Source organism: Triticum urartu, chromosome 6 (genome assembly GCF_003073215.2).
Source record: "Triticum urartu cultivar G1812 chromosome 6, Tu2.1, whole genome shotgun sequence".
NCBI classification, from domain to species: domain Eukaryota; kingdom Viridiplantae; phylum Streptophyta; class Magnoliopsida; order Poales; family Poaceae; genus Triticum; species Triticum urartu.
The window spans coordinates 187,831,839-187,855,054 of record NC_053027.1 but is presented as its reverse complement, the minus strand read 5'-3'; the positions used below and the strand labels follow the sequence as shown (position 1 = coordinate 187,855,054).

At 43.4% G+C, this 23,216-nt stretch overlaps 1 long non-coding RNA gene across 3 annotated transcripts; it reads left to right on the top strand.

Annotated features, from left to right (window-relative positions):
* The first annotated feature begins 12,011 nt into the window (after positions 1-12,011).
* Positions 12,012-18,116, top strand: LOC125512276. Of its 3 annotated transcripts, XR_007285284.1 has the most exons (7): positions 12,012-12,318; positions 12,405-12,607; positions 12,771-12,918; positions 13,610-13,773; positions 14,072-14,212; positions 16,061-16,148; positions 16,250-18,116. It is a non-coding gene; the product is annotated as an uncharacterized LOC125512276 (long non-coding RNA). The 3 variants fall into 3 exon arrangements; XR_007285283.1 differs by having other exon boundaries at positions 16,061-18,116; XR_007285285.1 differs by lacking the exon at positions 12,771-12,918 and having other exon boundaries at positions 16,061-18,116.
* Positions 18,117-23,216: the final 5,100 nt, after the last annotated feature.

Below are 23,216 nucleotides of genomic sequence, written 5' to 3'. Positions count from 1 at the left end.
GTTGTCTCTTTCATATAATAATGGGAATCTTTCATTATAGAACTTGGCTTGCATATTCCAATGATGGGCTTCCTCAAAATGCCCCTAGGTCTTCGTGAGCAAGCGAGTTGGATGCACACCCACTAGTTTCTTTTATTGAGCTTTCATACATTTATAGCTCTAGTGCATCCGTTGCATGGCAATCCCTACTCACTCACATTGATATCTATTGATGGGCATCTCCATAGTCCGTTGATACGCCTAGTTGATGTGAGACTATCTTCTCCTTTTTTTCTTCTCCACAACCACCATTCTATTCCACCTATAGTGCTATGTCCATGGCTCACGCTCATGTATTGCGTGAAGATTGAAAAAGTTTGAGAACATCAAAAGTATGAAACAATTGCTTGGCTTGTCATCGGGGTTGTGCATGATTTAAATATTTTTTGTGATGAAGATGGAGCATAGCCAGACTATATGATTTTGTAGGGATAGCTTTCTTTGGCCATGTTATTTTGAGAAGACATAATTGCTTAGTTAGTATGCTTGAAGTATTATTATTTTTATGTCAATATGAACTTTTATCTTGAATCTTTCAGATCTGAATATTCATGCCACAATTAATAAGAATTACATTGAAATTATGCCAAGTAGCACTCCGCATCAAAAATTCTGTTTTTATCATTTACCTACTCGAAGACGAGCAGGAATTAAGCTTGGGGATGCTAATACGTCTCCAACGTATCTATAATTTTTGATTGCTCCATGCTATATTATCTACTGTTTTGGATGTTTATGGGCTTTATTATACACTTTTATATCATTTTTGGGACCAACCTATTAACCTAGAGCCCAGTGCCAGTTTCTGTTTATACCTTATTTTAGGGTTTCAAAGAAAAGGAAAACCAAACGGAGTCCAATTGACCTGAAACTTCACGGAACCCATTTTTGGAAGGAAAGAAGCCCAGAAGACTTGAAGTGCACGTAGGGGAAGCTTCGAGGAGGCCACGAGGTAGGGGGGCGCGCCCACCCCCTGGGCGCGCCCTCCACTCTTGTGGGCCCCTCGTGGCTCCCCTGACGTACTTCTTTCGCCTATATATCTCCATATACCCTAAAAACATCCGAGAGCACAATAGATTGGGAGTTCCGCCGCCAGAAGCCTCCATAGCCACCGAAAGCCAATCTAGACCCGTCCCGGCACCCTGCCAGAGGGGCAATCCCTCTCCGGTGGACATCTTCATCATCTCGGTGCTCTCCATGACGAGGAGGGAGTAGTTCTCCCTCGGGGCTGAGGGTATGTACCAGTAGCTATGTGTTTGATCTCTCTCTCTCCCGTGTTCTTGATTTGGCACGATCTTAATGTATCGCGAGCTTTGCTATTATAGTTGGATCTTATGTTTCTCCTCCCCTTCTACTCTCTTGTAATCGATTGAGTTTCCCCCTTTGAAGTTATCTTATCGGATTGAGTCTTTAAAGATTTGAGAACACTTGATGTATGTCTTGCTGTGCGTATCTGTGGTGACAATGGGATACCACATGATTCACTTAATGTATGTTTTGGTGATCAACTTGCGGGTTCCGCCCATGAACCTATGCATAGGGGTTGGCACACGTTTTCGTCGTGATTCTCCGGTAGGAACTTTGGGGCACTCTTTGAGGTTCTATGTGTTGGTTGAATAGATGAATCTGAGATTGTGTGATGCATATCGTATAATCATGCCCACGGACACTTGAGGTGACATTGGAGTATCTAGGTGACATTAGGGTTTTGATTGATTTGTGTCTTAAGGTGTTATTCTAGTACGAACTCTAGGGCTGTTTGCGACACTTATAGGAATAGCCCAACGGATTGATTGGAAAGAATAACTTTGAGGTGGTTTCGTACCCTACCATAATCTCTTCGTTCGTTCTCCGCTATTAGTGACTTTGGAGTGACTCTTTGTTGCATGTTGAGGGATAGTTATGTGATCCAATTATGTTATTATTGTTGAGGGAACTTGCACTAGCGAAAGTATGAACGCTGGGCCTTGTTTCAACGCATTGCAATACCGTTTACGTTTACTTTTATCATTAGTTACCTTGCTGTTTTTATAATTTCAGATTACAAATACATTTATCTACTATCCATATACCACTTGTATCACCATCTCTTCTCCGAACTAGTGCACATATACAATTTACCATTGTATTGGGTGTGTTGGGGACACAAGAGACTCTTTGTTATTTGGTTGCAGGGTTGCTTGAGAGAGACCATCTTCATCCAACGCCTCCTACGGATTGATAAACCTTAGGTCATCCACTTGAGGGAAATTTGCTACTGTCCTACAAACCTCTGCACTTGGAGGCCCAACAACGTCTACAAGAAGAAGGTTGTGTAGTAGACATCAATTACTTGTTCTACTTGAGTGGTAACCATAGAAGCATGTTTACTAATAAGTTTAAGTTCACCTTTGACATTAGCCATATAATCACCCAAGTGCTCAAGCATATTTGAATTGTATTTCAATTGTCTACCAAAATAAGCATTAAAATCTTCTTGCTTGGCCATAAATTTATCAAACTCATCTAAGCATGGGCTAGCAAATTTAGTAAACGGGATTTCAGCTTTATCATATATAGAGAGAGAATTTACCTTTACTACCCGTGTCGGGTTATCAAGACCATGAGTTTCTTCAATAGGTAAAGGATTAAGATCGTATGTTTCTTCAACAGGTGGTAAATTAAGACCATGTATTTCTTCAATAGGAGGTAAATTCTTAACATCTTCAGCTTTAATACCTTTTTCTTTCATAGATTTCTTTGCCTCTTGCATATCTTCAGGACTGAGAAATAGAATACCCCTTTTCTTCGGAGTTGGTTTAGGAATAGGCTCCGGAGGTGTCCAATTATTTTCATTTGTCAACATATTATTCAATAGAATTTCAGCTTCATCTGGTGTTCTTTCCCTGAAAACAGAACCAGCACAACTATCCAGGTAATCTCTGGAGGCATCGGTTAGTCCATTATAAACGATATCAAGTATTTCATTTTTCTTAAGAGGATGATTAGGCAAAGCATTAAGTAATTGGAGAAGCCTCCCCAAGCTTGTGGGAGACTCTCTTCTTCAATTTGCACAAAATTATATATATCCCTTAAAGCAGCTTGTTTCTTATGAGCAGGGAAATATTTAGCAGAGAAGTAATAAATCATATCCTTGGGACTACGCACACAACCATGATCAAGAGAATTAAACCATATCTTAGCATCACCCTTTAATGAGAACGGAAATATTTTAAGGATATAAAAGTAACAAGTTCTCTCATCAGTAGTGAACAGGGTGGCTATATCATTTAATTTAGTAAGATGTGCCACAACAGTTTCAGATTCATAGCCATGAAAAGGATCAGATTCAACCAAAGTAACTATATCAGGATCAACAGAGAATTCACAATCCTTATCAGTAACACAGATAGGTGAAGTAGCAAAAGCAGGGTCGGGTTTCATCCTAGCATTTAGAGATTGCTTATTCCATTTAGCTAATAATCTCTTAAGTTCGTGTCTATCCTTGCAAGCTAAAATAGCTAAAGAAGCTTCTTTGTCAAAAACATAACCCTCAGGAATAACAGGCAAGTCTTCATCATCAATTTCATCAGTATTATCAGATTCAATATTTTCAATCTCTCTAGCCCTAGCAAGTTGTTCATCAAGGAATTCACCAAGTGGCACATTAGTATCAAGCATAGAAGTAGCTTCATCATAAGTATCATGTATAGCAGAAGTGGCATCATCAATAACATGCGACATATCAGAACGAATAGCAGAATCAGGTTTAGGTGTCGCAGGCTTACTCAAAACAGAAGGTGAATCAAGTGCGAAGCTAGATGGCAGTTCCTTACCTCCCCTCGTAGTTGAGGGATAAATCTTGGTTCTTGGACCTTTCAAGTTCTTCATAATGATAAGCAGATATAAATCCCAAGTGACTCAGAGAATAGAGCTATGCTCCCCGGCAACGGCGCCAGAAAATAGTCTTGATAACCCACAAGTATAGGGGATCGCAACAGTTTTCGAGGGTAGAGTATTCAACCAAAATTTATTGATTCGACACAAGGGGAGCCAAAGAATATTCTCAAGTATTAGCAGTTGAGTTGTCAATTCAACCACACCTGGAAACTTAGTATCTGCAGCAAAGTATTTAGTAGCAAAGTAATATGATAGTAGTGGTAACGGTAGCAAAAGGTAACAATAGTAAAAGTAATGTTTTTGGTATTTTGTAGTGATGATAGCAATAGCAACGGGAAAGTAAATAAGCGAAGAACAATATATGGAAAACTCGTAGGCAATGGATCGGTGATGGAGAATTATGCTGGATGTGGTTCATCATGTAACAGTCATAACCTAGGGTGACACAGAGCTAGCTCCAGTTCATTGATGTAATGTAGGCATGTATTCCGAATATAGTCATACGTGCTTATGGAAAAGAACTTGCATGACATCTTTTGTCCTACCCTCCCGTGGCAGCGGGGTCCTTACAGAAACTAAGGGATATTAAGGCCTCCTTTTAATAGAGTACCGGAACAAAACATTAACACATAGTGAATACATGAACTCCTCAAACTACGGTCATCACCGGTAAGTATCCCGATTATTGTCACTTCGGGGTTAACGGATCATAACACATAATAGGTGACTATAGACTTGCAAGATAGGATCAAGAACACTCATATATTGATGAAAACATAATAGGTTCAGATCTGAAATCATGGTACTCAGGCCCTAGTGACAAGCATTGAGCATAGCAAAGTCATAGCAACATCAATCTCAGAACATAGTGGATACTAGGGATCAAACCCTAACAAAACTAACTCGATTACATGATAGATCCCATCCAACCCATCACCGTCCAGCAAGCCTACGATGGGATTACTCACGCACGGCGGTGAGCATCATGAAATTGGTGATGGAGGATGGTTGATGATGATGATGGCAACGGATTTCCCTCTTCGGAGCCCCGAACGGACTCCAGATCAGCCCTCCCGAGAGGTTTTAGGGCTTGGCGGCGGCTCCGTATCATAAAACGCGATGAATTCTTCTCTCTGATTTTTCTCTCTCCTGAAACACAATATATAGAGTTGGAGTTGGAGTCGGAGGAGCTCCAGGGGGCCCACGAGGTAGGGGGCGCGCCCCCCACCCTCGTGGACAGGTGGTGGCCCCCCTAGCCTTCATCTTTTGCAGGTATTTTTTGTATTTTCCAAAAAGTTGCTCCGTGAAGTTTCAGGTCATTCCGAGAATGTTTGTTTCTGCACATAAATAACACCATGGTAATTCTGCTGAAAACATCGTCAGTCCGGGTTAGTTCCATTCAAATCATGCAAGTTAGAGTCCAAAACAAGGGCAAAAGTGTTTGGAAAAGTAGATACGACGGAGACGTATCAATGCAGCTGTCTCTAATGCATAACCCCAAAACGATAGTTGTAAATCGGTAAGAGATATCATAGATGGTACCATATCTAATAAAGCACGGTTATGATGTTCGGACACACCATTACGCTGTGTTGTTCCAGGTGGCATGAGTTGCGAAACTATTTCGCATTGTTTCAAATGAAGACCAAACTCGTAACTCAAATATTCTCCTCCATGATCAGATCGTAGAAACTTTATTTTCTTGTTATGATGATTTTCCACTTCACTCTGAAATTATATGAACTTTTCAAATGTTTCAGACTTATGTTTCATCAAGTAGATATACACATATCCGCTCAAATCATCTGTGAAGGTCAGAAAACAATGATACCCACCGTGAGTCTCAACACTCATTGGACCGCATACATCGGTATGTATTATTTCCAATAAGTCAGTGGCTCGCTCCATTGTTCCGGAGAACGGAGTCTTAGTCATCTTGCCCATGAGGCATGGTTCGCAAGCATCAAAATGATTCATAATCAAGTGATTCCAAAAGCCCATCAGCATGGAGTTTCTTCATGCGCTTTACACCAATATGACCTAAACGGTAGTGCCACAAATAAGTTGCACTATCATTATTAACTTTGCATCTTTTGGCTTCAATATTATGAATATGTGTATCACTACGATCGAGATCCAACGAACCATTTTCATTGGGTGTATGACCATAGAAGGTTTTATTCATGTAAACAAAATAACACTTATTCTCTAACTTAAATGAATAACCATATTGCAATAAACATGATCAAATCATATTCATACTCAACGCAAACACCAAATAACATTTATTTAGATTTAACACTAATCCCGAAAGTATAGGGAGTGTGCGATGATGATCATATCAATCTTGGAACCACTTCCAACACACATCGTCACTTCACCCTTAACTAGTCTCTGTTCATTCTGCAACTCCCATTTCGAGTTACTACTCTTAGCAATTGAACCAGTATCAAATACCGAGGGGTTTCTATAAACACTAGTAAAGTACACATCAATAACATGTATATCAAATATAGCATTGTTCACTTTGCCATCCTTCTTATCCGCCAAATACTTGGGGCAGTTCCGCTTCCAGTGACCAGTCCCTTTGCAGTAGAAGCACTTAGTCTCAGGCTTAGGTCCAGACTTGGGCTTCTTCACTTGAGCAGCAACTTGCTTGCCGTTCTTCTTGAAGTTCCCTTTCTTTCCCTTTGCCCTTTTCTTGAAACTAGTGGTCTTGTTAATCATCAACACTTGATGCTCTTTCTTGATTTCTACCTTCATCGATTTCATCATCATGAAAAGCTCGCGAATCGTTTTCGTCATCCCTTGCATACTATAGTTCATCACGAAGTTCTACTAACTTGGTGATGGTGACTAGAGAATTCTATCAATCACTATTTTATCTGGAAGATTAACTCCCACTTGATTCAAGCGATTGTAGTACCCAGACAATTTGAGCACATGCTCTCTGCTTGAGCTATTCTCCTTCATCTTTTAGCTATAGAACTTGTTGGAGACTTCATATCTCTCAACTCGGGTATTTTCTTGAAATATTAACTTCAACTCCTGGAACATCTCATATGATCCATGACGTTCAAAACGTCTTTGAAGTCCCGATTCTAAGCTGTTAAGCATGGTGCACTAAACTATCAAGTAGTCATCATATTGAGCTAGCCAAACGTTCATAACGCCTGCATCTGCTCCTGCAATAGGTCTGTCACCTAGCGGTGCATCAAGGACATAATTCTTCTGTGCAGCAATAAGAATAATCCTCAGATTACGGATCCAATCCGCATCATTTCTACTAACATCTTTCAACTTAGTTTTCTCTAGGAACATATCAAAAATAAAACAGAGGAGCTAAATGCGAGCTATTGATCTACAACATAGATATGCTAATACTACTAGGACTAAGTTCATGATAAATTAAAGTTCAATTAATCATATTACTTAAGACCTCCCACTTAGATAGACATCCCTCTAATCATCGAAGTGATCACGTGATCCATATCAACTAAACCATGTCCGATCATCACGTGAGATGGAGCATTTTTCAATGGTGAACATCACTATGTTGATCATATCTACTATATGATTCACGCTCGACCTTTCGGTCTCCAGTGTTTCGAGGCCATATCTGCATATGCTAGGATCGTCAAGTTTAACCCGAGTATTCTGCGTGTGCAAAACTGTCTTACACCCGTTGTAGATGAACGTTGAGCTTATCACACCCGATCATCATGTGGTGTCTCGGCACGAGGAACTTTGGCAACGGTGCATACTCAGGGAGAACACTTATACCTTGAAATTTTGGTAAGGGATCATATTATAAAGCCACCGTCGAACTAAGCAAAATAAGATGCATAAAAGATAAACATCACATGCAATCAAAATATGTGACATGATATGGCCATCATTATCTTGTGCCTTTGATCTCCATCTCCAAAGCATCGTCATGATCTACATTGTCACCGGCATGACACCATGATCTCCATCATCTTGATCTATATCAATGTGTCATCACATGGTCGTCTCGCCAACTATTGCTCTTGCAACTGTTGCTATCGCATAGCGATAAAGTAAAGCAATTATTTGGCACTTGCATCTTATGCAATAAAGAGACAACCATAAGGCTCCTGCCAGTTGCCGATAACTTTAACAAAACATGATCATCTCATACAACAATTTATATCTCATTATGTCTTGACCATATCACATCACAACATGCCCTCCAAAAACAAGTTAGACGTCCTCTACTTTGTTGTTGCAACTTTTACGTGGCTGCTACGGGCTGTGAAAGAACCGTTCTTACCTACGCATCAAACCACAACGATAGTTCGTCAAGTTAGTGCTGTTTTAACCTTCTCAAGGATCAGGCGTAGCCACACTCGGTTCAACTAAAGTTGGAGAAACTGACACCCGCCAGCCACCTGTGTGCAAAGCACGTCGGTAGAACTAGTCTTGCGTAAGCGTACGCGTAATGTCGGTCCAGGCCGCTTCATCCAACAATACCGCCGAACCAAAGTATGACATGCTGGTAAGCAGTATGACTTGTATCGCCCACAACTCACTTGTGTTCTACTCGTGCATATAACATCTACGCATAAAGCTGGCTCGGATGCCACTGTTGGGGAACGCGTTAATTTCAAAAAAAATTCCTACGCACACGCAAGATCATGGTGATGCATAGCAACGAGAGGGGAGAGTGTCGTCCACATACCCTCGTAGACTGTTAAGCGGAAGCGTTAGCACAACGCGGTTGATGTAGTCGTACGTCTTCACGATCCGACCGATCAAGTATCGAACGCATGACTCCTCCGAGTTCTACACACGTTCAACTCGATGACGTCCCGCGAACTCCGATCCAGCCGAGCTTTGAGGGAGAGTTCAGTCAGCATGACAGCGTGGTGACGATGTTGATGTTCTACTGTCGCAGGGCTTCGCCTAAGCACCGTTACAATATTATCGAGGTGGACTATGGTGGAGAGGGGCACCGCACACGGCTAAAAGATCCAAGAGATCAATTGTTGTGTCTAGAGGTGCCCCCCGCCCCTGTATATAAAGGAGCAAGGGGGAGGCCGGCCGGCCCTTGTTGGCGCGCCTAGGAGGAGGAATCCTCCTCCTAGTAGGAGTAGGATTCCTCCCTTTCCTACTCCTACTAGGAGGGGGAAAGGCAGGGAGAGAAAGAGAAGGAAAGGGGGGCACCGCCCCCCTTCTCCTAGTCCAATTCGGACAAAGGGAAGGGGATGCGCTGCCTGCCCTAGGCCGGCCCCTCTCTCTTTCCCTTATGGCCCAACAAGGCCCATTAGCCACCGGGAGGTTCCGGTAAACCCTCCGGTACTCCGGTAAAATTCTGATTTCACCTGGAACTATTCTGATGTCCAAATATAGGCTTCCAATATATCAATCTTTATGTCTCGACCATTTCGAGACTCCTCGTCATGTCCGTGATCACATCCGGGACTCCGAATTACCTTCGGTACATCAAAACATATAAACTCATAAAACCGATCATCACAGAACTTTAAGCGTGCGGACCCTACGGGTTCGAGAACTATGTAGACATGACCGAGACACGTCTCCGGTCAATAACCAATAGCGGAACCTGGATGCCCATATAGGTTCCTACATATTCTACGAAGATCTTTATCGGTCAAACCGCACAACACTATACGTCGTTCTCTTTGTCATCGGTATGTTACTTGCCCGAGATTCGATCGTCGGTATCCAATACCTAGTTCAATCTCGTTACCGGCAAGTCTCTTTACTCGTTCCATAATACATCATCCCGTAACTAACTCATTAGTTATCATGCTTGCAAGGCTTATAGTGATGTGTATTACCGAGAGGGCCCAGAGATACCTCTCCGACAATCGGAGTGACAAATCCTAATCTTGATCTATGCCAACTCAACAAGTACCATCGGAGACACCTGTAGAGCACCTTTATAATCACCCAGTTACATTGTGACGTTTGGTAGCACACAAAGTGTTCCTCCGGTATTTGGGAGTTGCATAATCTCATAGTCATAAGAACATGTATAAGTCATGAAGAAAGCAATAGCAACAAACTAAACGATCATCGTGCTAAGCTAACGGAATGAGTCAAGTCAATCACATCATTCTCCTAATGATGTGATCCCATTAATCAAATGACAACTCATATCTATGGCTAGGAAACATAACCATCTTTGATCAACGAGCTAGTCAAGTAGAGTCATACTAGTGTCACTCTATTTATCTATGTATTCACACATGTATCAAGTTTCCAGTTAATACAATTCTAGCATGAATAATAAACATTTATCATGAAATAAGGAAATAAATAATAACTTTATTATTGCCTCTAGGGCACATTTCCTTCAACAAGAGCATCCACGAAAGGAAAATAAATGATGGATCACCTCCTCATCCGAGCTTGACGTGGCTACATCGCTCATACGAAGCTTTGCGGACCTCCAAGTGTGGCTCAACAAAGGCGAAGCCGTTGCCGTTGAACGAATCAGACTGGGGCAATACTTCGGACACACCATCGAACTCCAGATCTGACATCCCACCATGACTAAGATGCCGAAGGAGGAAACCATACCTGCTAGCTATCAACCACGAACACATCACACGTTTTGTCTTCCAGATGTTGTTAATGCAAACCACAATCCTGCATCTGCTCCTGGACTACCTCCGAAGCTCCACGCCGATGCTGGAGCGAACGCCGTCGCAACGGCGGGGCCCAAGGACACAAGTCCACTACGAGGATGCCGCCGTCGCTACGTCATCCTTGCTTGAACAGAGTGGTTTCCAAGGCGATGAACGACCGAACAACATAAACTACTAGGGTCTAACCTAAAGCAACACGGTCGACACTTGTAGATCCGGCGACTACCCTCACCACCGACGACCGAGGTCGTCGGCGGAGGGGTGGGGGGGCACCGGAGCTTGGCGGTGGAAGGAACTCCTGGCGGTGGCTAGAGCTTTTTTTTTGAGCCGGCTACCCACTACACCACTTAAGTTCAACTATCACATACCGATAACAATGTTATATTTATTGACACAAAATGGCATTTATTTTTTCGCATCAAAAGCAACGGGCCCCACATGTCATTACATAGAGAAAATTAACACCAAAAAAGCATATCACACAAGTCCAACTAGCCATTTGAAACTGCAAGTGTAGCTGCCAAAAAAGGGATAATTAGTTCTTAATGAAGTACTCCTCCCGCCTCATAACATATATATGTGTCTTTAACACTGCACTAGTGTAAAAACGTTCTTATATTGTGAGACGGAGGGAGTATAACAGAGGCGCTCTTATACTATGGTTATAAATAACAAAGGCGCTCATGGACCTGAAATGGGCTATAGTGTGTGCAGCCCAATTTGAACGTGTTTGTTTCTTTTTAGAAATTTGTATTTAGTACGTAAATTATAATTACAGTAATGAAAATAGCATTTAAATATTCATGTGGTATAACTATGTTACAAACAAATGGAATAACCTACATTTAAAATTGTTCATGTATTTTGTTAACAATATTCACATAGTTAAAATTGTTCATTATACAAACATTTCAATAATTATTCACACATTTGTATAGTTCAATGTTTCTATCATTAAAATATAAAAATTTAAACTGTTGATATGAACAATCAATCGTGACTAACATTTTAATTATATAGGTTTCTGAATATAAGTCACTAGTAAAATTATACACAAGTGTATTTCTGTAAACATTAGTATTCATCATTTTGTATAAATTAATATAAGCCGTGAGTGTATAATTTTTTTGGATTCATTAAAAATATTTAATAAACATTTTCAATAACGCTATTAACTAAATATTTTTATAAAATACACAGAGTCAGTCCCTAGAAAAAAGAAAAACATGGCGTGTACAAAATGGGCTTCTACAGTCCATTTAAACATATGCGTTTAATACACATCTTTATTTCGAATGAACGAGTTGGTTAAATAATCCCATCATTTTCGTCTTGTTTTTTTCGTCTCCTTCTACCTCACCAGTTTTGCTTCGCTTCACCCTCTGACACAACGAAAAAAATCTGAATGAATCAACACTTTCTATGTTGACACAAGTTAATTAGTAATGCCTTCAAAAAAGAATCAATCACCATCAATGATTAGAGATCAAATCACGCCGCCGACCTCTCCTCGGTTCCTATGGTGATCCTGAAGCACGCCGCCGCTGCCAATAGCGGGATCTTCCTGGCCCAACGACGAAGCTCACGCCGCCGCCATTGCGGGATCTTCCTGGGACGACGACGAAGCCCACGCCGCCGCCATCGGGGGATCTTCGTGGTACGACGCCGCCGCCGCTGCGCCATCGCGAATACTCCTCGCAGCTTCGTCATTGTTGGGTCTGGTCGCACAGGTCATCGACACCGCTGGATTTCCTCTCGCCCGGTATGGTTTCTCCCACCCCGATTTCTCCAAGCTGACGCCACCAAGATCCGCATATTAACCTCTTGTCCCTCTTTGCTCACCCATAGATGACGCAGTGGCTAACTCGTCGTGCGGGCCAAGTCAGCCGTTCGAGCGAGGCCGGTAGCGATGAGGGTGTGGGGCATCAAGAGGAGCGTCCGCACCATACCCGGGTTCAAGGTGGCCCTCGGCATGGAAGCCTACAGGGTCGTGCAACGATGGATCAGCTGCTGAACATGACACCACGACCCTCACCGAGTACATCTGATATGTATGCACTACGTCCCCTCACAGAGGAATGTTTTTTTTTCTCGTTCTAATCACCTTGGATCCAGATCGACGTTCAGATCCTGGCGTGTTTTTTACTCCATGAAAATAGATTGCACGATCTCCTTTATCTTAAAAGAACAGACTAACAGGGTCAGCTACAACAGATGTAAAGGAAGCGAGGAAAATGATTTTATGTCTCTCCTAAGCACGACGTCATGGTCGTCATATGCGTACTAATCAAGGGGCTTCTGGGGTTGAAGCAATTCATCTCCATGTAGCCGGAGCAACGCCGCATGCAAATGCGAGCCCATAGTAAGCCGCCACTGCCTCTCTCTTAGATCATTCGCCCTCTCTGCACATATGTTGTATGTGTGTCCTTGCAAAACGATCCATCCAAGACGTAAGTGGGATACTTTGCTCAGTTTGCTGCACTGTCGAAGTACTTTGCTGTAAACAAATTTGTACATGATTTTGTCTTGTATGTCAGATGAGTAGTTTTACTCATAGTAAATATGTACAGGCTACTACGAGTTCACTATATTTGTTACGTAAAATCGCTAATAGGACTATGTGCATGCTGGACATCTGGTGTCATAACACGTTTCATAATGCCAATGCAAGATATTGTCTGAGCTGAAAAGTTCCACTTCCCATGGCCAGTTCTATCTAAAGGTGGAAACTCGATTTGTTATCTGAACCTTCCTGATGTATGTTCTGTCCAACAGTCAGACGGGGTTTAAGAACTTTGACTCAACCGGAGCTGTCTGATGTCCATATTGGAGAAAATGAGTTAACCCGTCTTATAAATAGTTCTTTTGCTTTGCAGACGTTGACACTGAAGTATTGAAGTAAGATAATTAGGCTGAAGATACCTTGCCTTCCTAGCATATTCTTCTATCTTCACCACATTTATTTGCAACAGCAAGACTGACCTGTTAATGCCTTCCATATCTACAATTGCTTCCTTCAAATGCTTCATCACAAGATGTGTTTTGTTTTTCAGCTTAATCGGCATCACACTCTTGGCCAAGGGATTGGGGTATGCAACCGGTTAAATTCCAGTGACTTGACATACCGACACATGATGTTTCATCAACTTTGTAATATGTTGGTGATGTTCAACCCTCAACTTTGTTGTCAGATTCTGATGAATGGAGTGGTCGCTAGGTAATGATTTTCTTTTTTCTTTCTGAAATATACATTGATATTAATAGCGTGTTTATACCCATGATTTTTTTCTGCAGTTTTTTGTATCACAAAAAGTACAATTCCATTGAAGATGTCTTTCTCGGATAAACTTTTTACTCACTATAGTACCACCAAATATGTACTTGCATATTTTAATTTAAGATGCTTTGGAACTTTTGCTGACAAAGTCTCAGTTGACGTATTGGCATTATTTTTAGGATAATATTTATTACATGAATCTATTATTAGAAGGCTTGTGATGTATTTTTTTCTGTAGGAATGTTCATTGGATAATCTTGATTCAACAAAGCACAACCTCAAGCCATGCAGAGATGATTCAAGGCATGCATTGATGTCCAAGTTTTCATGCATTTGATATAGATCAGTTTTAGCATGATCCCTCTTACCTCAGGGAGAGGTATGTGCTAAGAGTATATCTGAACCATATATCCTATATACCTAAGAAGTTCATCCCCACTAACCTATTTATCTTAACATGCAACATGTCCACATCAGCAATTTAGCCACGTCAGCCATACTTGACCCACCTGAGGCAAGACCAGACCGCCTCCTCAGGCTGGTCGTAATGGTAGTATCATAGGTAGTATCATGCATGCCAACTAGGCAAATTTGATGAGGTGGCATAGAATTAAATGAAGAAAGAGATTGTTGAGTATCATATCATGATACCGTATCATATTAAATGATGTACTACTATGTGTCTTGCATGACAATAAATAAAGTTAGCTATGATACTAACTTATGATACTATGCACTACGGACGTAGTGTCATACAGTAGTATCATATGCATGATACTAATGTATGATACTTGCCATTACAACCAGCCTCAGGGTCAACTGAACCACCAAAGCTGTAGTAACGCAGCAAGATAATCTGGTCACCCAAACGTCTCATGACCCATCGTTTTCTCTTCGGCTTCTGTATGTAATAACAGACGATCGCATCCCAGATGGATCTTCAGTTTCGCTTCTTTTATCTCCCCGCTTCCCACATCATCTCACGGGGCTGCAGCCACCAAAACCACGCGCGACCTCATAATCAGGCAGATCAGGCTCGATGCTCCTCCACCGCGGTGCGCTTTGACGAAAATATCGCACGCCCGCAGCGCCCCCAGGGCGCCCCACATCGGGTTCGATCGGCCGTCGATGTCCGCCATCCGACGTCTGCATTGGCTTCACCCTCTGGCGGCTGCCCGTCACACCCCACCCGGAGACGGCGTGGCGCCACCAGCAACCTTGCCGCCGCCCATCGTACAGCCCTCAGCCCGTACTCCTTTCGCTCTGGTCTGGAGTGCGACCAGCCGGTTGAAACGACATGGTTTTTGTCGTGGAATTGTCACGGCAGATGTCCTAGTGTAAGGACTTAGTCGCGAGGCCAACGCATCTATGTGGTAGCTTGAGAGGGGTTGAGCGGGACGAGAGACGCGATGTTTTACCCAGGTTCGGCCCCTCACGGTGGAGGTAAAAGCCTACATCCTGCTTCATTGATATTGATGATGATGATCACGGTTACAAGAGTGCTCTATCTTGAGAGCTATTGTCTAAACCTAATTTGTCCAACTTGTGGAACTTGTGAATCTTGTCCCCCTTTCCCCTTTTGGGGAGCCCTGCCCCTCCTTATATATGTTGGAGGGGCGGGTTACATGTATAGTCCTATTAGGATTAGGACTAGTCTATCTCTAATACAAACCGGATACAAGTCCAGGTCTTAACTCCTTGTAAGATAATATTCCTCCTGCCTTCCTCTTAAACCGGCCCACCATTAAACGTGAACCGGCCTTCTGGGTCTTGGGCCTCATCATCTGTCTGTCCCGCACGCCGGATCACCAGTGAGTCATAATGACCAGGTGGGTTGCTTGTAAACCGCCAGGTCAGGGCGGGTCGCCGGTGACTCGCCAAGTGTCAGCGGGGTCTTCAGATAAACCGCCAAGTCCTGGCCGGGTTAACTTCCGGCCGGTTTACACCGCGGGGTATATCCCCGACAGTTTTGGAGATGAGGAAGAGGGGCTATTTGCACCAGGGATCTGGTTGCCTCTGCCAAACTTACTTTCTTACCCATGTCTCGTCTGCTCTCCCAACATCACTAGCGCCACCCGAAGTTTTTGTGAGATTTTATCACAATATGCAAACTAAACTCTATAATAATGGGTATTATATTCGTTGATGTTTCAGATCTGCCGAGTACTTTGCTGAGTACATTTTACTCACTTTTGTGTTTCCTTTCTTGGTTTTATTTAATTTTCAGGTACCCAGAGTCCCAGACACACGTGTCTATACTATATTCACTACTCCTGCCTTGCCTTCAAAGGTGCAGAGAATTTCACTTATGAGAGGTTAACTGATCCCTTTTATGTTAATCCCCGATTAAATCCCCTAATTAACCTTGATGTGCTGTTATTTTTTCTTCTTCCTTAATCTTTTTCCGCTCTTGCAGAAGTTACATGCTGACATTTTGCTTCGGCATGCTTCGATCCTCGCACTGTCTTAGGTTTTTCGTGATTCCTCCATGGATCCATTCCTAACCCTCCTCCACTATTTTGCCACTTCAACAGGAAGTTATCCTATAGGATGTTCGTTACCAGAAGAGTGAATGTTTGTATTATATTATAGGCCATCCCATCTATGCATGCCTATTGTTTTGGTCTTTCTGAACTATTGTCAAATTATGCTATCCGATTTCCTATATCACGTTGCAGCCTTGGGTTCGCCACAAAACCTTGCAACCAGATATTCTGAGTAACATGAAGAGTCTGTTCTTCTACTGTTTCATTCCTCCAAGTGTATTATTAGTTCAATTTCTTTTTGGACAGCCAATCACAATCCACGTAAGTGAAAAAAAATATGTGTTTCAGTTATTGTAAGTCTAAAGTGCGAGCTGCATGTTGTCATGATAATCATATAGTATTAATTAGAGTAGCTTCGTGGATCATGCGATTGATGTTACATACATAGCTCATTATAACTTTTTTATTATAATTTATGTCTGTTTCAGCAAGCAAAATAAGCTCTAATTGTCTATCTTCGTAATAAGAAAGATAGAAATATCTGAGTCGGCAAAATCTAAGATCCACACATCGCTGCCGCATCGGAGCCTCATGATCCTTCCTCTATCTCTACATCTCTCGGAGCCCCTTGATCCCTGCCGTTGTGGGCTATGATTGCTCAAGCCCTACGCCCAGGCATCAACTCGACGAGTTGCACGTTTCGCCACTGCTATCCTCCAGCATCAATTGTGCCAGAGGTGGGGGCTCTCCTTCCTTTGAACCTATGACTGTTTTTTAATTTTTGAGTTAGCTTCATTTGACACTCTGATTTGTGTGTGGTAGAGTTTTTCTTAGTACGATGCTCTATTCCATCCAGGCGTCTACAATGACGTCTGTGGCAACAAGTCTGTCTAGTCTCTCTCCCCGAAACTCCTCTAACTCAACTACCGCTAACACACATGTGTCTAGATGTGATGGATTATTGTTGTTTCTCGAATCCAGTTGGTTTTTTATTGAAAGCGCTAGATGGTCAATATTCTTCTTCGTTTTGTTTCTTTAGTGATCTTGAAAGAAGAAAGAGATGAAGCTACCACTTAATGTGCCCAACTTCAATCGTGCATCTCGGTGTCTCCTCTCCTCTCACACATGTTAGTTTAGTATGGATGTCGGATGTACTATTATTATTGCTCTCCTCTGATTATTTTGTAGAATCACAACATATGGCATATTTGGGTTCATTTTCAGGTGATTTTTTCCACAGGAGTAGTATTCCATTGTGAATGTTATGGAGTTGACATTGTTGTTCTTCCCCCACTGTAGTGTTCTACTGTTGCCACAACAATCAGATACCTACATAAATGAAAGGAAATATAAAGCGACTATTACGAACATGCTTGCATTTCTCTGAAATTCGAGGTATATGGTGCCTTTATAGCACTACTATGCTTGCTAATAAATATTTGGTTCAAACATAACACCTTGGATAAATTTACAGCGGAACATCCATAATTTCAGATATATGATAGTGTAGTCCATGATCAAATAATGTACTTCCTGATTTTAAAGGTCTGTTTTTGTTCCCTAAATTTGGTTTTATACATTGCAATTTACATATGCTTTAAGGTGCCAGTGTTTCTTCAGCTGAATTCTCGGCCTGGCTGCTCCTTGAGTTTGCATTCATATCCTATTGCAGTGGAGAATGCAGTTCTCATGCACATGCTTCCCTGGGATGTACAAGTGCGAGGACAATCAAGGGCGCTCAACAGTTCCTGGTTTAGAGGTGGAAGTTATCATTCAAACATTCAAAATGGACATATATTTATATTTCTTTTCATATGCCCTACTATTTCCCACTCCATGAAATCCCCTCCTACACACTACAAATTCCCGCAGCAACGCGCGGGGTATCATCTAGTTTTATTAAATAGTCAGGCCAAGTAATTAACATGTGTAAATAAAGAAGGTTGCAACCATTCACATCTTACCTCGGGCAGATAAGGAAACACCCCTCCCATATCTCCCGTCGAATCAACAGGAGAGAAAATCACGGAAAAAATATCTTCTCATGAACCTCTCAGCCCCTTAAAATCCTCCCACATGAATCCCCACCCATCTGAATCCTTTCTTTGGATCTTGAATATTTTTAAATTTTTTGAAAAGAAATTAGGTTCAATGACATTAACTAAAAATAGCAGAAAACCACCAGTTTTTGAACATACAACTTCACAATATACACATAGTGTGCTAACCAGTACTACCAGTTCTGGTGTTTCCTATTATTTGTAACACTTACGAAATATGAGTGTTGGCCGAACTATTACCTCTCCTGGATGACCTATTACCTCACTTAATTTTGACCCTAGGATAAAAAAGAATGTATGGTCCATAACAGTTGGGACCATCTTAAAATTTGCCTTTGATATATACTGAAGTATAGCCGAAATAACAGTTTGTAAATTAAAGACCAGTAGAAGGTTGCCGATGATTGCAAGTCTTCTAACAAGATTATGCATTTTTTGGCATTTGAAAAACACAAATAGGCTTGGACACTCACAAGTTTGATTCATCATCCTGAGGTCTGAATAGAAGCACAAATTTGTTTGAGTGAAAAGTACATGGCCGTGGTTTTCTCTTTAACATTCCATGTCAAATAAATGAGAATATACCTGCATAGTTATGGGTTGCTACTACAAAGAATGGGTTCATTAATGGGCAGCGGAATGTGATTTATTTTTTTGTGGGCAGTGGAATGGGACTAACTAGGGTGCCTTGCAATTTACAAACCACTCGAGAATTGCATACAACAACAATAAAGCCTTTAGTCCCAAACAAGATGGGGTAGGCTAAATAACAACAATATGTTTTGCGAAGGCACACATATATCTTCTTCGTTGGTCTCTCCTTGTGGCTGACTCAGAGAACCGGAAGAAAGATAGTATTCGTGTAAGGAACTATATGATGTGTGTCTGGCATGAACACAATTAGATCCTAAGGCTATATATTCGACAAGATTTATATTAAACCATCAAAATATTTATTTATTTATTTATTTTTAGAAAAGGAGGATGACCCACCGGCCTCTGCATCTGGGAGATGCATGCGGCCATTTAGTGATTATTCTCGAGGACCTTACAAAGTAGAACAACAATATGTCTGGATCCGCCATCTTGGCAACATCTGCCGCTACTCCTATCCACATGATGAAGGGATGCAAGTTGGGCCACATACCCAGACCTCTCACCTACATCTAAAGCCGGGCCCCCCGATCGAGCCACATACTTTGTCCGGGGCATAAACCGGTCCGACGCACTCACATGTGTCATCACCACCATCTTCCATTGGTCCATCTTCAGAGCAGATTGAGGTGTTAACCTTGGCAGGTCCTCCGCCATTGACGCCACCAGGATGCCAAACGACGACCTCCACCTATGCGAGTCCATCTCCAAGCAACAGACGTAGATCCATGCTAGGATAGGGCCGCACCACCGTCGTCGCCCACCACCCACAAGCGCCACCCAACCCCAAGGTTCCCAAAGCGGCGCCTTCAAGAAGGGAACGACGCCGTGAGCCCCACCGCCGCCCAACAAAGTTAGGGATTTCGCCCGGGAGACCTAGGGGAAGGGGAAGTGAGGAGATCAGTCAATACCGACCCTCCAAGGTTGGGAACCGCGCCCTCAGGCGACGCTGTCGGAGCGGCCGGCCAGGGATTTCGCCCGAACTAGATCCCCGCCACCAGCAGCGCCTCCTGTACAGAACTGGTGACCAAGGAAAGCACGGCCCGACCAGGCTAGCCCGCATGCTGAACATGGGAAGAGGGGAGGCACCAGATCACGCGCACCGGCCACCGCAGAAGCCGCCGCCCGCTGCCAACGACCATCGGGATCCCGCCGCCCGCGCGGCCAGGACGCCAGATCCACCGCCCACACGGCTGCTCGCCGGAGCCTGCCGTGCCTCGCCAAAGGAGCCGCTGCTGCAGATCCGGGACTCCCCACGCAGAGGCAGGATAGTTGAGGCCTCGCCGCCACCATCCTTGGCGGCCCCGGCTTACCCGGCGGTGCCTCAGGCGGCGGCGTGGCTAGGGTTCGCCCCTCTTGTCGCCCGAGCGGGCGGCGCGGGGGGGGGGGAGGGAGATTAAAATATTTATGCCTCTTGCAATGCAAGGTGGTGCGGTTTTGGATGTGTCGACATTGACGAGTACTCGGTTCTATACACTGAGAAAGGTACCTCTACCTCGAACAGGCTCTCCTCGTTGTTATCTGATCTTAACACTACTCGCTCGATGTATGATGTTTGCTGCATTTGTTTACATGGTAGAGTGATTGCTGCTTCTCTGTGAATGCAGTTTGGGAACTCATTCAGTGGGTTGAGGCCTTGAGATTCCTAGTAGAGATGATGGTGCGGATGGGAAAGATGGGAAGCTGACGTGGGTTCTTGGATTGACAGCAAATAATGATTACTATGGTGTCATATGCCAAATAAATATGGAGTTCAGTATAATCCTATCTATACTTCTGAATAAATAGACAACATTCATTTGCTTGATTTTCATTTTGTATGGTGCTTAGAATGTTACTATACTCTATATTGTTATGCTAATTAAGCAAAAGTGGCATCGACTCCCAGAATAACAATTTATCTTTAAAAGAAGTTTTTCAGAGTTGTACGCTGTGTCAAGAATTATGTTTAACATAAGGATAATATTGGGAGAGGATATGTAATTATGGATTTGTAACTTTTACTGTTGCATTTTTTAAAGATCCCTAAAGTTATTTACTCTTTTGCTAATTGATCATTTGGTTATTTGAAAGAAACCGGTGTAACACCCCGTATGTAACTTGCCATAATTGTATTCCAACTCTTGCCATTTTCGGCTCTAAGTTATGATATTCCCTCGTGGTTGGGTTTTGTCTTCATTTTGCATTTTGACCATGTCATGCATTTCATATCATGTCATTATGTGCATCGCATTTGCATACGTGTTCGTCTCATGTGTCCGAGCATTTTTCCCGTTGTCCGTTTTGCATTCCGGCGCTCCTATGTCCTCCGGCGCCCCCTTTTGCCTCTTTTCGTGTGCGGGCGGTAAACATTCTCGGAATGTACCGAGATTTGCCAAGCAGCCTTGGTACACCACCGGTAGACCGCCTGTCAAGTTTCGTGCCATTTGGAGTCCGTTTGATACTCCAACGGTTAACCGAGGAACCGTAAAGGCCTCGTGTGTGTTGCAGCCCAACACCCCTCCAAAGTGGCCCAAAACCCATCCAAACGCCCTCCATCCTCTCGGTCATCCGATCACGATCGCGTGGCCGAAAACCGCACCTCATTTGGACTCTCCTAGCTCCCAGAACTATAAATAGGCTTTCCCTCTGAAATTCGCGGATGAAACCCTAGTCTTCCCTCTCCCTCCGCGCCGGACACGTCCGGACGGCACCGAACGCGTCCGCCGCCGCGCCCCGTCCAACCCGTGCCTGCCACGTGTCCCCGCACCGCCGGCCCGCCCGGGCCCGAGGCCGGCCCCCGCGTCCCGCCTTCGCGCCGCGCCGCCCCGCGCCTCCTCCGCCGGCCGCGCCGCCCCGCGCCTCACCGCCTCCACCCGCTGGCCGCCTCCGCAGCAAGTCGCCGGCGCCGCCGCCTGCCGCCCGTGCGAGCTCCTCCGCCGGGTCGCCGCCAAGCTCTGCCGCCCTCGCTCCTCCACCGCCTCACTCCGCCTCTCCTCTGGCCGGATCCGGCCCTCCCCGGCCCCGATCCGGCGAGCTCCGCGCTGGCGCCGCCGTCCTCTTCTTCCTCCTTGGCGAACGCCTCCGGTGAACTTCGGATCTCGTGCTACAGTAACCCTAGATCTGAGATTTTCGCGCGAGGTCAAATTTCCCTAAGTATATGAGCATGAGCTCTACATGTGTTTTGGGCTATGCCATGCCATCTTTTCAGGGGTGTATGCCATGTATTTTTGTGATCAATGTGGTGACTAGCACAAGCATGCAAAGTAGCTCTCGTGATGTTGCTGATTTCAGGGACTTAGATTTTCACTAATTCATCTCCCTGATGTTATTTTTATGCCATGTATTCATGTTGCTACAGAGAGATCCATGCTTCTTTTGAGTATGTTCAGTAAGGATGATTTTGACATATGGGTATGCTCTATCCATCCATGTCCTTGTTTGCATTTAAGGAGTACCCTAGCATGACCCAATCTTACTCTACTTTTGCTATAAAATATTCCTGACAGATTGTTTACGTGTTAATCAATTTTGCCAAGGTTGTTGTAGTTGGTCCATGCATGCTATGAGATTGTTCTTGCCATGTTTAGCTTCTTTATCATGTCTTCTTGCTGGGTGTATGCTTAGTTTGTCATGCAATGCCTTGTGTTGAGTGCATCGAGCTCGCAAAGAGGCCTTCGTAATTCTGTTGATGCCATGTTCAGTTTCTGCTAAGTCTGAATCTGTTAACGAAACTTGCTATGTTTACATGGGTGCCATCATATCTTCTGATCCTTTTTGGCTTATGGTCAGTAAGGGACTTTTGTTATATGCTTTGAGTAGATTCATGCCATGCCTTGCTTTTCTATGTCCTGTTCCTGTAGCATGTTATTATCTTGCTCTAAACTTTGCTTCCTGATGTTAATTCCTGACATGTTAGTATTTTCACTAAGTTTGTGAAGCTGATATCTTTTGCACTTCTGCCATGCTTGTTTGAACCTGCTCTTGTGTGATTTAGCCGTAGCTCAGTGTTCATCTTTTGTCAAGCATCTTGAGTAGATCACTGCCATGTGCTTTGTTGCTATGTTGGAGTGCATTAGCTTAGTTTCTTGTTGCATTCTAGATGGCATCATGCTGTTAATCGCAGAATCGTGCCATTCTTGTTTTGCTTGCCATTTGCAAACCGTGCATCCGATTCCGGTGATCTTTATATCATTTTCGACCG